We start from the raw sequence: 13,163 nt of genomic DNA, 5'->3' as shown, positions 1-13,163 counted from the left end.
TGATTTTCACATAAAGGTACAAATTGTATACCACCTATTCTGGGAATATCATTATACTATCATAATATAATTTTGTTTGCATATACAATATTATATTATGATAGTATAATGATATTCCCAGAATAGATGTGTACAATTTGTATCTTTATGTAAAAATCAATGTATGTATTTAAGTCAAATAAAGCAAATTTTCAAATTAAAAAAAAAATCCATGTTCCCACTGTAGCATGTGATAAATTTTGTATGTGTGGATATATTAAGTAAAAAAAAAAAATCCATGCTACATGTTCCGACTGTAGCATGTGATAAATGTTCTATGTGTGGATATTTTAAGTCATTCTGAATCGTTTGGCACTAAAATTAGAAAAAGTATGTGTAAGTAAGCCAAAATTTTGGCATTGTTCAACGTTATTTCGAAAAAAAAAATTAAATTTAAAACCAATTTTATGAAGATGGAATGGAATTCGATAAGGACGGTTCTTGACGAGTTTTGCTCGACGATCGGCCAAGCCGTTTTTAAGATCAGCAATAAAATTTGAAAGTCATCATATACAATTCTTGTAAACGCAAAGTAAAATGATTTATATCCTCGTCAGCAAAAATATACAGAAATCATCTCTTAGAGGTTTCAAGCAAATAAAAATATCTCTACTCTATAACTGTAAATGAATTCTAACGTGTTAATTTATCAATTCATTAATTATGTGAATAAGTGCTATGATTCTTGATACATACTAAAAATATTTATGTTTTCGGTAGCGATAAAATTAATCTGTGTTAATTAAAATATTTTATTGATTTTATTAAGCACACCTGTACAGCGATATAATTCATAACAAAATGTACAGTATCTAATGTTCATAACAATATGTACAGTATCTATCCTATAGAACAAATGAAATTAAATTTTTAATTTTTTCTTAATTTTAAAAGTTAGAACCTTCTTATTTTTCGCTTTTCATATATTTTTAAATAAATATTCAATAACAGTAAAAATTATTTATAAAATATTGCAAAAATGTATAAAAATATTCAACTAGCAGAGCATGGTTTCGATCCACGGACCTCTGGGTTATGGGCCCAGCACGCTTCCACTGCGCCACTCTGCTTACGTTAGCAATTTTCTAAATCGCCCATGTAAGCAGAACGTTCAATATAATATACTTTTTGCTTGAGGTGATTTTATATGAATTTGAATTATATTTATTTTAATTTAAGGTTGTTGCTAGTATTTTTATTCATAATTTTATCAAAATAGATTAGATTAAATTAGACAAAGTCATGAAAATCATCAAAAAATAATAAATACATAATATATTTTATATTTAATAAAATGTTACATAATAATATTAATTTTGATATTAATTTTTCATGATATTATTTAAATATAGAGTTTTGGGTTCTTTCTAACTTTTTTCGAAATATCTGGTATTTTGTTTGACTGCGCATATTTTTCATTTCATTCAGTTCATGATGTTATAATTTTTTTATACTCTTATTTACAACTGTCCAGATAAGGACATTTAGTAAATTTGTGAAATTTACATTTGTGAGCCGTAAAGGGGACATTGTATATTATAGTGACTAGGGTTTATACAAAAACCGACATTTCAGAAAACCGGTTTTGGCATTTTAATTTTACTAAAAAACCGGTTTTAGAAAATAAATTTTTGCTCGAATATTCTGTAATTTATCCGCAAATGTAATGTGATTTAGAGCAGTATTTGACTGAATTTATTTATTTCAATTTTATGGATAGTAAACAATTTTATTTTAATTTTAATTAGTAGAACTAAAAAATAATAGTTTATCTTTGGTTTAATAACTTTGAAAATAATTATTCGTTATTCATGCATCATTTTCACGTATAAGAATGAAAATATTTTTATGATAGTGATAGAAAAGTTTTCGAATAATTAAAAATAATACATTTTTAAATAAAAAACATTCATTAAATAAAAAAAATAAAAAAATATTATTATAATATGTTGATACATACTTAATTATTAATATCAATTTTAGTTTTAAAAACAATTAAGCTAAACTCGAGTATTGCATGTTTCGAGCAATTTTAATTAAATAATTTTAAACATTCTAATTGTTTTTTTTTTGTTTAATAAAATATGATTGCAGAAAACTGAGAACGACTATCAAATTGCTACTTAGACGTGTCTTGTTTACTCACAAAATTACCTGAAATAGAAAATACTCTCATACTTGCGACCAAATTATGCTTAATTGTTTTTGGAGCCTGATATAATAATTCTAAGTTTTTTGTTTTTTATTTGTGGCTTCTGAGGTTTAAAACTCCTTTTTTTAAGTGTGAGTAGAGGAAGTTACTTCTTCAAGAAGAAGTCACACTGATTTAAATTAATATATACACTGGTATAAAAATCTAAATCAATATATACAAAACCTTTCTGGGAACCATTGCAGACTGATAAGTTATCAAATGCTACTGAACCAATATGATTTCAAGAATCAAAACGCTTTCATCTATGAAAGTCGGTTTTCACTGTATAAATGGAAAATGACAAGTATAGCCAAATATAAAAGATATTTGGCTATACTTGTCATTTTCCATTCATACAGTGAAAACCGACTTTTTTCACTAAAAACGGTTTTCGAATTCCATAATTTTCGCCAAAAAAACCGGTTTTTAAAACCGGTTTTTGAAAACCGACAAACCCTAATAGTGACATGTTTGACAACTCAATAGTTGTTTTTCCATTCGTTATAAATAATATTAACAATATTTTAATAATAATAATATAAACTTTATTTTTTTATAAATGTTATGAATTTAGCAAATAATAAACAACTGCTTTGTAGAAAATTCTACGAAGTCAATATTAATGAATTACAAACTTTTCGTACTAAATAGTTCATCTCTGCCATATTTATTTCTATGAAATACAACAGAAGGTACATCACACATTCTATTTAAAACTGAAGATAACACTTATCATATTGCATGATACTTATACCAATAGCCTTACTTATTGTTATATAACCTTGCACGTGACTTGTGACTGGGTATAACGCTTCTGCAAACACTTAAAACGTATTATTCTAGTATTAACCATATTTAACCCCATTCATTTTCGCTAATAACATAATTCGAAATCTATGTAGTGCACGTTTTTCAAATTACGCGCCTCATATCGGTTTCCGACATGTGTCCTGGTTTCCTTCGGAAAGTGGCGACACGCGGCCTGCACGCTCCACAAGGCGCGAACGGGTATCATATGATAGTTGGCGTGTGCCGTCGTTTGTCCTTCGACAATTTGAATAAGGTCCATTTTTTTTTAGGAGGTTAAAAATACAGACACATGCGTTCGAGTGCAAAGGGCAACACTTTAAGGTATGGTCTAGTAGAGAAAGTTGTTAATGTAAAAAAATAATGAGGAATGTCTCGTGGGATAAAAAATTATAGAGGATTTTCACACATTGGATTAAAATAATAATTTACATCGTAACAGAAATTTAATCCTTTAAAAAATTGAGATTAAAAATAACTAAATTTATAAATAAGAAGAATCAATAAATTAGTATAAAATTTACAAGCGACCAAAAAATATAGCATAATAGTAAAGTAAAATAAGCACGAGTATCAACATCTATTCCTACAGTAAATATATGATGAGATCATACAATAAATCCTAATAATCCAATAGCTAATATAGCATAAACTATTTTTCCTGATTCTTGAGAAATAATATGTGAAATTATTCCAAATCCAGGTAAAATTAAAATATAAACTTCAGGGTGTCCAAAAATTCAAAATACATGTTGATATAGAATTGGATCTCCCCCTTCAGAAGAGTCAAAAAATGATGTATTAAAATTTCGATCTGTTAATAATATAGTAATAACCCCTGCTAAAACTGGTAATGATAAAACTAATAAGAAAGCAGTAATAAAAACCGATCGAACAAAAAGTGGCATTCGATCTGAAGATATTCCATTAGATCGTATATTTAAACAAGTAGAGATAAAATTAATTGCTTCTAAAATTGAAAAAATACCTGCTATATGAAGGCTAAACATTGTTAAATCTACTCTAGATCCACTGTGAGCAATTACTGAAGAAAGGGGAGGATAAACTGTTCATCCTGTTCCAGCTCCTCTTTCTATCATAGCTCTTGAAAGTAATAAAATTAATGAAGGAGGTAAAAGTCAAAATCTTATATTATTTATTCGTGGAAAGACTATATCTGGGGCTCCTAATATTAATGGGATTAATCAATTTCCAAAATTAAAATTGGCATAACTATAAAAAAATATAATAAATACATGAGCTAATACATTAAAAATTTGATCATCTCCAATGATCCTGGTTGACCTAATTCTGTTTGACTTAATAATCTTAAAGAAGTTCTAATTATTCCTGATCATAGGTTGTCAAATATCTCCCTTCCGCCTTTTTGTATTATAAACCAAGAGCAAAAAAGCGGAAGGGAGATATTTGACAACCTAATATACCGAAAATGAAGTATAATGTATATAACATACGAATATCGATTGAAAAACATTGGAATCAAAGCAATAACATTGTACAATGGTTTTGTTTAGTAAATGCAAGATCTATTTCATGAGAAGATCTTTGTGCTATTGTTGTATGCAAAAATAAACATGAAATGGAAAGAACCCATTTTAGAAACAATCATGAATACGCAAAATTTGATTTCATGTACAGATTCGGAAGTCCCGGGTTCGATATCAACTTCGAGCAGCCAGGCTGCAGTGACAACAATTTTCACTTGGAAGTATAGATAGCAATATGTTTCCAAGTGAAAATGGCCCTTAATCCGGCATTGCTGCACCAATAAAAAGTCAGTCCTATTAGATAAATTCTAATAACAAAATCATCAAATATGGATTGATTAACCATTGGGTTACCATCTAAAATATGGAGTAAGGAGAAGTTTCAGCCCAACAGCTCATAGGACGTAAGGTTCTGATTGCTGTTAAGATATGAGATTAAAAAAATTATAATTCTTACTCTGGTTTTAGTAGAGAAAATAATTATTTCAAAGTAAAAATGATAAAACCAGGTTGTATCAAAATTATGATATACTTTTTTATTATAAGAATAAAAGCGATACTACAACAAACGTTCTATGGATTAAAACTGGTTCAAGATCCATGCACCGATCTCGTTCATTTAGCAAGTAAATTGTTCTTTTAATTATTGTCACATTTAAAAATTTATATATTAATGTAGTTATGTGCCATTTCAGTAACACCTTTCCTTTTCCGAATGGCACAGAAACTATAATAAATATGAAATACATCTGTTATGTGGCGTGTTATATTTATTGGTTATTACGGAAGGACACGGCCACGGCCATAATCCGAGACAAATTCTAAACGTTCCCCCAATTATAGGATTTAATGTAATACAAATAATATTTTGAAATGCCACAGATTTACTTTGTGCCCATGGCATTAAAATTGATATAGGTTCCCTTTAGCTAACAGAAATATCAAAATCTGCTGCCTAGCTACAGCTTTTATATAACAAAATAACTAGCTAGTTTTACTTAAAACAATTTACTCGATTAAATTTTATAGAAAGATCTAGTTCGAGTTTAATTACATTCATATCCAGATATTAACTCTCAAAAGTTTGTTCATCTACATAAATTCCCTAAAAACGGCTAGAAATAATTTTAGTAGTATTTCAAAGAAGTCATGTAATATATTATAATTAAGAGTTGATTAATAAGTTATTTATATTTTTAAATCAGATATCACAGTCGATAAATCTAAATTTTTGTTGATAAATTCCAATCAATCACAATCATGTTTTAAATTAAGTTATCGATATAATTACGGCGGTCGGATGTTATATTTTCTCATACATATGAAAAAAAAATCGGTATTCGGTGGCGATAAGGCAATTCAGATATAATCAAAATAATTCATAAATTTTGATAAAGGTCACCACAGCAGTATAAATTGAATTGTATGCTAAATGTTCGAGTGATAATAAAATTTATAGAATAAATGATATTATAAATGGTAACAAAATTATAATATTTTAATGACCAATTTTAAAATGATATATAACAAATAAACCACTTAACTCATAGGCCTATGATAAAATATTTTAGGCAGTTTGTTTTGCAAAGTTCCAATAAATTCCCAGACAAGTAAATATGAGATTCTTGTAAATAAATTTTTATGTACATGAAGAAAACACTTTAGTGAAAATATCGCTGGCTCGAAATTCACTTTTGATCTATGGTTTCTTCAGCGAAGTATCTTGAAATAATCAATCAATCGGAATGTGCTCAATGTCCAAAAAAATTGACCCACTCTAATATTTGTATAAATTTACTGATTCGAGTATAGCACCATAAAAAAACTGATAAATGATAAATTACAGTTTTATTTATTTATACATTTTGGTCTGGCGAGACCAATTAAGTGGAATAAAAATAGATACATATGTCTTTGGATTATTGCACTAATTAATTCCAAGTAATACTACTTGAACCAATGAACTGAATTAAAATATGATAATAAAAAATTTTTCAAAAAAAAAAATAAAATAAAGAGTATATATGTACAATTGGTACAGAAACTGAATAAGTTTTGATCATGTTTAGACCTCATGCATCGAATATCATTTTTATTTTTACTGCAGCCTATTTATAGTTGAATAATTATGAAAATAAACATTCAACTCTCGACTTCTAATTCTAGTACTATAATAGGCCAGCCGGTGTATAATGAAACACGTTCCACTGAATCCGAACCGCATTTTAGTATATTTAACTTGGGGTAAGAATTACAAATATTACTGACGAACCATGAAAATCAAAATAAATTAGGGAACTACGCTAATACGAATAATTTTTGTAATTTGTTTGTATACGGAAACGACTCAAATTCATTCGGTAAACATCAAAGTTTTATTAATGTGATTGGAAACCACATTGGTAGCTTCGATAACTTCTTAAAATGTTCATATACTCATATTCTATTAAATTTGGCCCTAAATTTAAAAAATAATTAATTTATAAGAAAGAAAAATAAAAAATAAATAAATAAACAATATTCTAAAAATTTGACTACGTATTAAAGTTTGGTTAAAACTCCTATATTTTCAGCCTCAATAATATGGTAAAATATGTTGATTAATTATTAATCTCTGATTGATCACAATTTCGCTACTGACACTAAAAAAAATCATATCAAATTCTCATAAAAGTAGCAGATGTGCTCAAATAAAATTTAATATTTTAGTTCAATATTCCATTTATTCTGACCCCGAGTTTTATTGAATTTCCTATTGTACTATTATCAAGATTTCCCTCGTTGCGCAAAAATGAAAGCCGATCATAGAACATTAATCGTCGCAAAAAACTCGCGAAATAATGTATTTGGGCTTCACCAGAATACAGTTTTTTACGTAAAATGAGGTAAACAGAATAGTTTCTAGTGACAAAGCGTTATTTTCAAATTAATTCCGCACTTGCGCCTTTGCATAAGCTTGGGCAAATCTGGTATAAGCAATAACGTTTTTTCGAAAAAAAAATATGATACTGTGATTACAATGTGGAAAATAAAACTGAATATGTTGTACAATATTTTGTGGAAAAGAATGTACTGCATATTTTCATTTAGTCTGAGAGAAATAGGAACTCGTCAGTATTAATCAATAACCTATGCATCGATCAAATTATAAATGACAAATATTGTGTTTGATCACTTAAGTGTAAAGTATTTTAGTAGCATTGATTTCCAAAATCTCTTAGCTACACATACATGTATTATTATAAATACTTTGCTTAACAAGTTGCTAGTGGCAATCTGCCTTAAGGCTAATTGATTGAACTTCCCTATATGTGTAATTGATCGACAACTTAAATGAACCATAATACAATTTAGCATCTTCTAAAATTGTGACAATACAACTTAAATGAAATTTTATAATTAAACCACTTTGTGTAGGCTCATAATATGTACATTAAGACCATGACATATATTAACAACAAAACCATAAAAACTGAAACAATTAATTATGAACGAACAACCTGGTCTATCTTTCCAAAATCTGTTCAGGATATTTGGCTAAATCGTAGATGAAGAATTTTGCTAATTCTGAATGGTTGGACCGATCATCATGAAATTCTATCAATGAAAGTTTTTTTTAAATTTTTTTTAATTTTTTTTTATTTATTTCTTATAATCAATCTGAACTTTAGGTTCAATTAGGTTATTTGCTGACGGGTACAGGGCTTTAAGAAATTTCCCCAGTGGGAAATTTCCTTACATAAATATATTGATTGTTAATTTATTAAATCTTGCGGCCACTTTCATTTTAATCTTCTCATTGGTACTTGTTTTAGCAGGTCTTTTATTAGAGTGTTTGGATGGTATGCGCTCTTTTGATGATATTTCCTACTTCTCTCCTTGATGACTTCTTGTATATATTTGATGTTTAGGTCTCGATGAATTGTTTCGTTGGAGACATACCAGGGCGCGTTCACTATAGCTCGTAGTATTTTTGACTGTGTTCTTTGAATTGTTTTTATATTGGACGTGCTTGCACATGCCCATAGCTCGATGCCGTATGTCCATATTGGTACAATTACGGCTTTATATATTAGGATCTTGTTCTCATATCACATCTTCGATCTTCTTCTAATTAATTAGTAAAGTTCACAAAATTTTTAATCAATGAAAGTTGGAATAAAGTTTAAAAATTGACTCACACACACATTTTTTTTAATTTTGGCCTCAAAGGACTAAGAATGACTTGAAGAAACGTAGAAAATACATAAAATTAGCAAATCGGATTTTGTGGCAAAACTCAAGCATTCCCTTTGTGAACTTCAGAAATTAAGCACAATAAATTGGATATACAATTTAATAGACATAAATATAAAAAAGTATATATCAAGTAGTGACAAATATTACCAAAACGCTTTATTTTATAAAACCAAAATGTTTCCAAACATTACAACTTCAGAGCGGCTCTAACATTTGTTATGGCACTTACAAAGGCTGATTTTTTATATCCTTTCACGGTGAACGATTCTAATCGTTGCGGTGTAATGGATTACCATTATTCTCGTGCCAAATTAGCGCGACATTTGAATATTTTCGAACGCAACACGCCTCGGTACAATGCGACACAATCGGGAATCTCTGCGGGAGCAGCCCAGTGTCGAAGCTCAGCCGAATCGGCCGTAATAATCCCCGAGGATTAAATAGATAGTTTTTTTCTATTTCAGTTTTCGATTTGAACCTTCATATACTGTCTCCCTAATGTTTGGCGAACGCAGTTTTGTTCGTGGTAGTCTGATACGATATTGCAATGCATTGTGCCAAGCAGAATTAGAAGAACCCCCAGTTGCATGACGATTCAAAACGATTCTATCTTTATGTAAAATCTGCACTAAATGGATGGTGATATTGCTCATAATTCTACAGAATGGGTGGCTTTTAATATTCGATACTCGTATGCGATTTTATCTGCGATGTTAATGTGAATTTAATATCAAATTGCTGAAGTAGTGATTCGAACACACGATTTCTTTAACGCAAATAAAGGTTGTTCTTTATTATGATCAGCGTAACTGCGAATGAGCACGACTAATCAATGCAAATTAATACTGATGCTCCAGAGATTTGTATGACTAATTTCACATGTCGCAATAATGATTAGTTTATTGAATAGTTTAAATATCTGCAATTATTAAAACTTTACTGATAAAAGTAGCATTTTGTTATTTGGAAAGTCGCAGAACTTCCCGATACGCGTCAACAACTAGATACCATAGTCTTCTAGATCATACTAAAATATTACGGCCCTACGACAACTCGTTTAGCTTTAAAAATTTGTCAAAGTTTGCAAAAAATTAGTATGGTCTTTTTGGCATTTGTCAAAATTAGAACTTTCATCGACGTTTGCTCAAAAACGCCTGTACCAATTTCAGAAATTTAAAAGCCATTTGATGTATCTCGATGAGGATTATCTTTTCTCAGTTTTATGCGACGATCGGCCGAGCCGTTTCTTTGTAATTTGAAAAAAAGTGTTAAACTTTTTGTCCACATTTAAGCTCATACTACCGAATCGATTTTAAGAAATCAAAAACTGTTCGAAAGATATTAGTTGGGAATGATACTGATTAGTTTTCTTGTAATTAACTGTTGAAAAAAAATTGAAGCCGATTTTTATTGAACTTTTTTTGACGATATATATCATGGTCTTATAGAACTTACTGAAATATTACGGCCTTACGACAAGTAGTTTAATTTTAAAAATTCATCAAAGTTTGACGTTCGTTAAAATTAAAATTAGACGATTAATAAAATATATATGAGATTTAGATAATAAAGTAAACTTTTAAACAGCTTATTTAGAAAACATAAAATTAGCCATTTAAATTTTATGACAAAAACATTTTACCCCCTTGGAATTTCCACAAAACTAATTTAATTGTGTAATAATATCAAGCTATATTTGAATTATTCACTCATTTTCAATTTACATCTAATTAAATTAATTTACATTTATTTATAATTTACACCGAATTCATTTATCATTTGCACCTAATAAGTATGTACATATTTCATTAGACACATCAATTTCTGTAAAGTATAATTCGCCTCGAACACCTGTGACTTGTGATACTTCAAAAATTCATTTTTCTCATTTATTCTAACTATATTTCATTCTAAATATATTTTTCCAAATTTATACTCTTCTTTGGTTAACTTGATCTCTTTTAGAATCTCATTGAATAGCTTGGTAGCTCTACTCTAGCTATACTCTATAGTATTTTCCCTTGTTTCATTTGTCCTGGTTTGTTCTATATGTGAATTTTCATTTGGACTTATGTCTATATCTAAATTTATTTTTACTTATTTATTTGTTTGTTTAACTGTGCATAAATATGCATTTTTCAGTAATTTTCTGTGTATAAGTTTTGTATTGCACTTCCTTAGTTGGTGTAAAATAGAGAAGATTTTTGAAGGTTGTTTTATCGAAGAAAGAGGTTATTTTTGTGGCTTTATTTATTACTTATTAAACGTTGTATAAATAAATATTTTTTGTTGTCTGACTGCGCTGCTATTCTATAAATAACTACAATAGACTTTAGTATGAGGACGTACAAATAAACTTGGGAATGTAGAGATTTAATTAGAATTAAATATAAATATTTCATCTGAGATGAATTCCGATATCTCCAGAATTTATTTGTGGATATATAGTAATTAGTAGTATAATAGTTGTGAATATAATTAGAAATATTATAATTCTAAATGGATTGAAATAAGGTAGGTGTAATCTTAATATTTGCACGTTAGGCCGCTTGTGTCCACGTATAAGACGTTGTCCTTCGTAGCCCGGATAGCTCAGTCGGTAGAGCATTGGACTTTTAATCCAAGGGTCCAGGGTTCAAGTCCCTGTTCGGGCGGATACATTTTTGTTTCTATTTTATGCATATTTTTTTTTATTAATAAATCTAGCAATATTTACAATACTCTATTTTGCCCTGGACCGTTGTAATGAGTAGAAGCGACCCCACATTTAAATGAATTTAAAGTCGTATTTATTTTAAATGATAGCGACTAAGAAAGAAAAACATGAACTATACTAAACAATTCTTTAGCAGTTGATATAAAGTCATATAAACATATAACATTATAGTATGCAGTGGTGTTGTCGAGCCGGAACGCGCCGGAACGCGCCGGAACGCGCCGGAACGCGCCGGAACGTCGTTCCGGCAAATCATTTTTGAGCCGGAACGCGTTCCGGCAAGAAAAAATATAAAAACATCGCTACATACAGAAAATGATTTAATAAGTAAATTTTATACGTTATTATTCAACTAATTTTTATTAAATGTTATTTTTGTAATAAACATACATATATGTGCACAAAATGGGTTTTGTAATAATTTTTGTTTCTTTCCTTTTTGAACGGAACTGGAAAAACATGAAAATCGGTTTTAGAACCGGTTTTTAAATTTTAGCGTTCCGGCAAAAAATATTAGCACAAAACCACTGGTTTTATCAAAGTCGTTTTTAATTTAGTAACAAATTGAGGTGTATGAACTTCTTATTGAAAAAATAATATTTATAAATTAAATCTTACATTCTTTCGCATTTCTTATACGCTAACATCTACATCATAGGTTTCTATTCATGTATTTTTATAGCCTTACGTGTGCCTATACGTTGCATTCTATACTACACGCCTTACATCTGTACCATACGCTATATTTCATTATATACTCTCAAATCCCTACATTGTATACCGAATACACCTAACCTATATCTACTATATATCCTATTACCTATAATTTCCCTTACACGCTACATTAACCCTACCGAGATTCGAACCCGGGTCCGCCGCGTGGCACGCGACGACCTTAACCACTACACCACTGTAACCCTACAATCAACCGTCTTTTTTCGCGTGTCGTCGCGCCACCTTAGTATTAATTACCTAATTAATTAGAAAATGACCCGCGGAAACAACAGTGCGTCCCATATTATATTATTAGTGGGGGTATCCGATAGGGTAGTGGTTAAGGTGCGCGGCTTCCACGCGGAGGTCCCGGGTTCAATTCCCGGTATAGGCAATAGATAGGTAGAGATAATACATAGGGCGTAAGGTAAACCTATATAATATAGGTGAATATATAAATTAGACAGTATTTATAAGAAGTAAAAGGTCTGTAGGTATATAATAAGTTAATGACGGTATAGGTATCTCACGGTATGATAGATAGATAATAGATATCTATCGATGATATACAATAATATAATATAGTATGATAGGTAGGTAATAGGTTATCTATCATATTATTAGGTTAAGTCTTATAAAGTATTGTAATAAATCTTGAGTACTTTTATATCATAATAAATACTTGTAGGTATTAATGAATACAAATAATACCAGAATAAATATGATTAATGTCATTGAAGAATATAAATTATGTACTCAATGATTCCTCATACTTGTACAATTTAATGTATAGACTAGCTGTGTATAATAGAGTTAATTATATAAAAAGTCAATATATTAGATTTGTGAGTTCTTATCGAAATATATTAAATTTTTTGAACCGGTTTATGAACCGGATTTTAAATTTTAGCGTTCCGGCAAAAAAAATATTAGCACAACACCACTG

At 29.3% G+C, this 13,163-nt stretch overlaps 1 non-coding gene and 2 pseudogenes across 1 annotated transcript; 1 reads left to right on the top strand and 2 right to left on the bottom strand.

Annotated features, from left to right (window-relative positions):
- LOC113370218 overlaps positions 1-3,302 on the bottom strand; it is a 14,283-nt pseudogene extending 10,981 nt beyond the window's left edge.
- Positions 3,303-3,648: 346 nt separating this feature from the next.
- Positions 3,649-5,354, bottom strand: LOC113370216 (annotated as a pseudogene).
- A 6,014-nt stretch (positions 5,355-11,368) lies between these two features.
- On the top strand, positions 11,369-11,441 carry Trnak-uuu. The gene has a single exon. It is a non-coding gene; the product is annotated as a tRNA-Lys (tRNA).
- Positions 11,442-13,163: the final 1,722 nt, after the last annotated feature.

This window comes from Ctenocephalides felis, unplaced genomic scaffold, assembly GCF_003426905.1.
Source record: "Ctenocephalides felis isolate EL2017-DRISC unplaced genomic scaffold, ASM342690v1 CF-g0.4_SCAFFOLD_01492, whole genome shotgun sequence".
Classification (NCBI taxonomy): domain Eukaryota; kingdom Metazoa; phylum Arthropoda; class Insecta; order Siphonaptera; family Pulicidae; genus Ctenocephalides; species Ctenocephalides felis.
The sequence above is the reverse complement of the archived record's forward strand: the minus strand, read 5'-3'. Positions and strand labels throughout refer to the sequence as shown.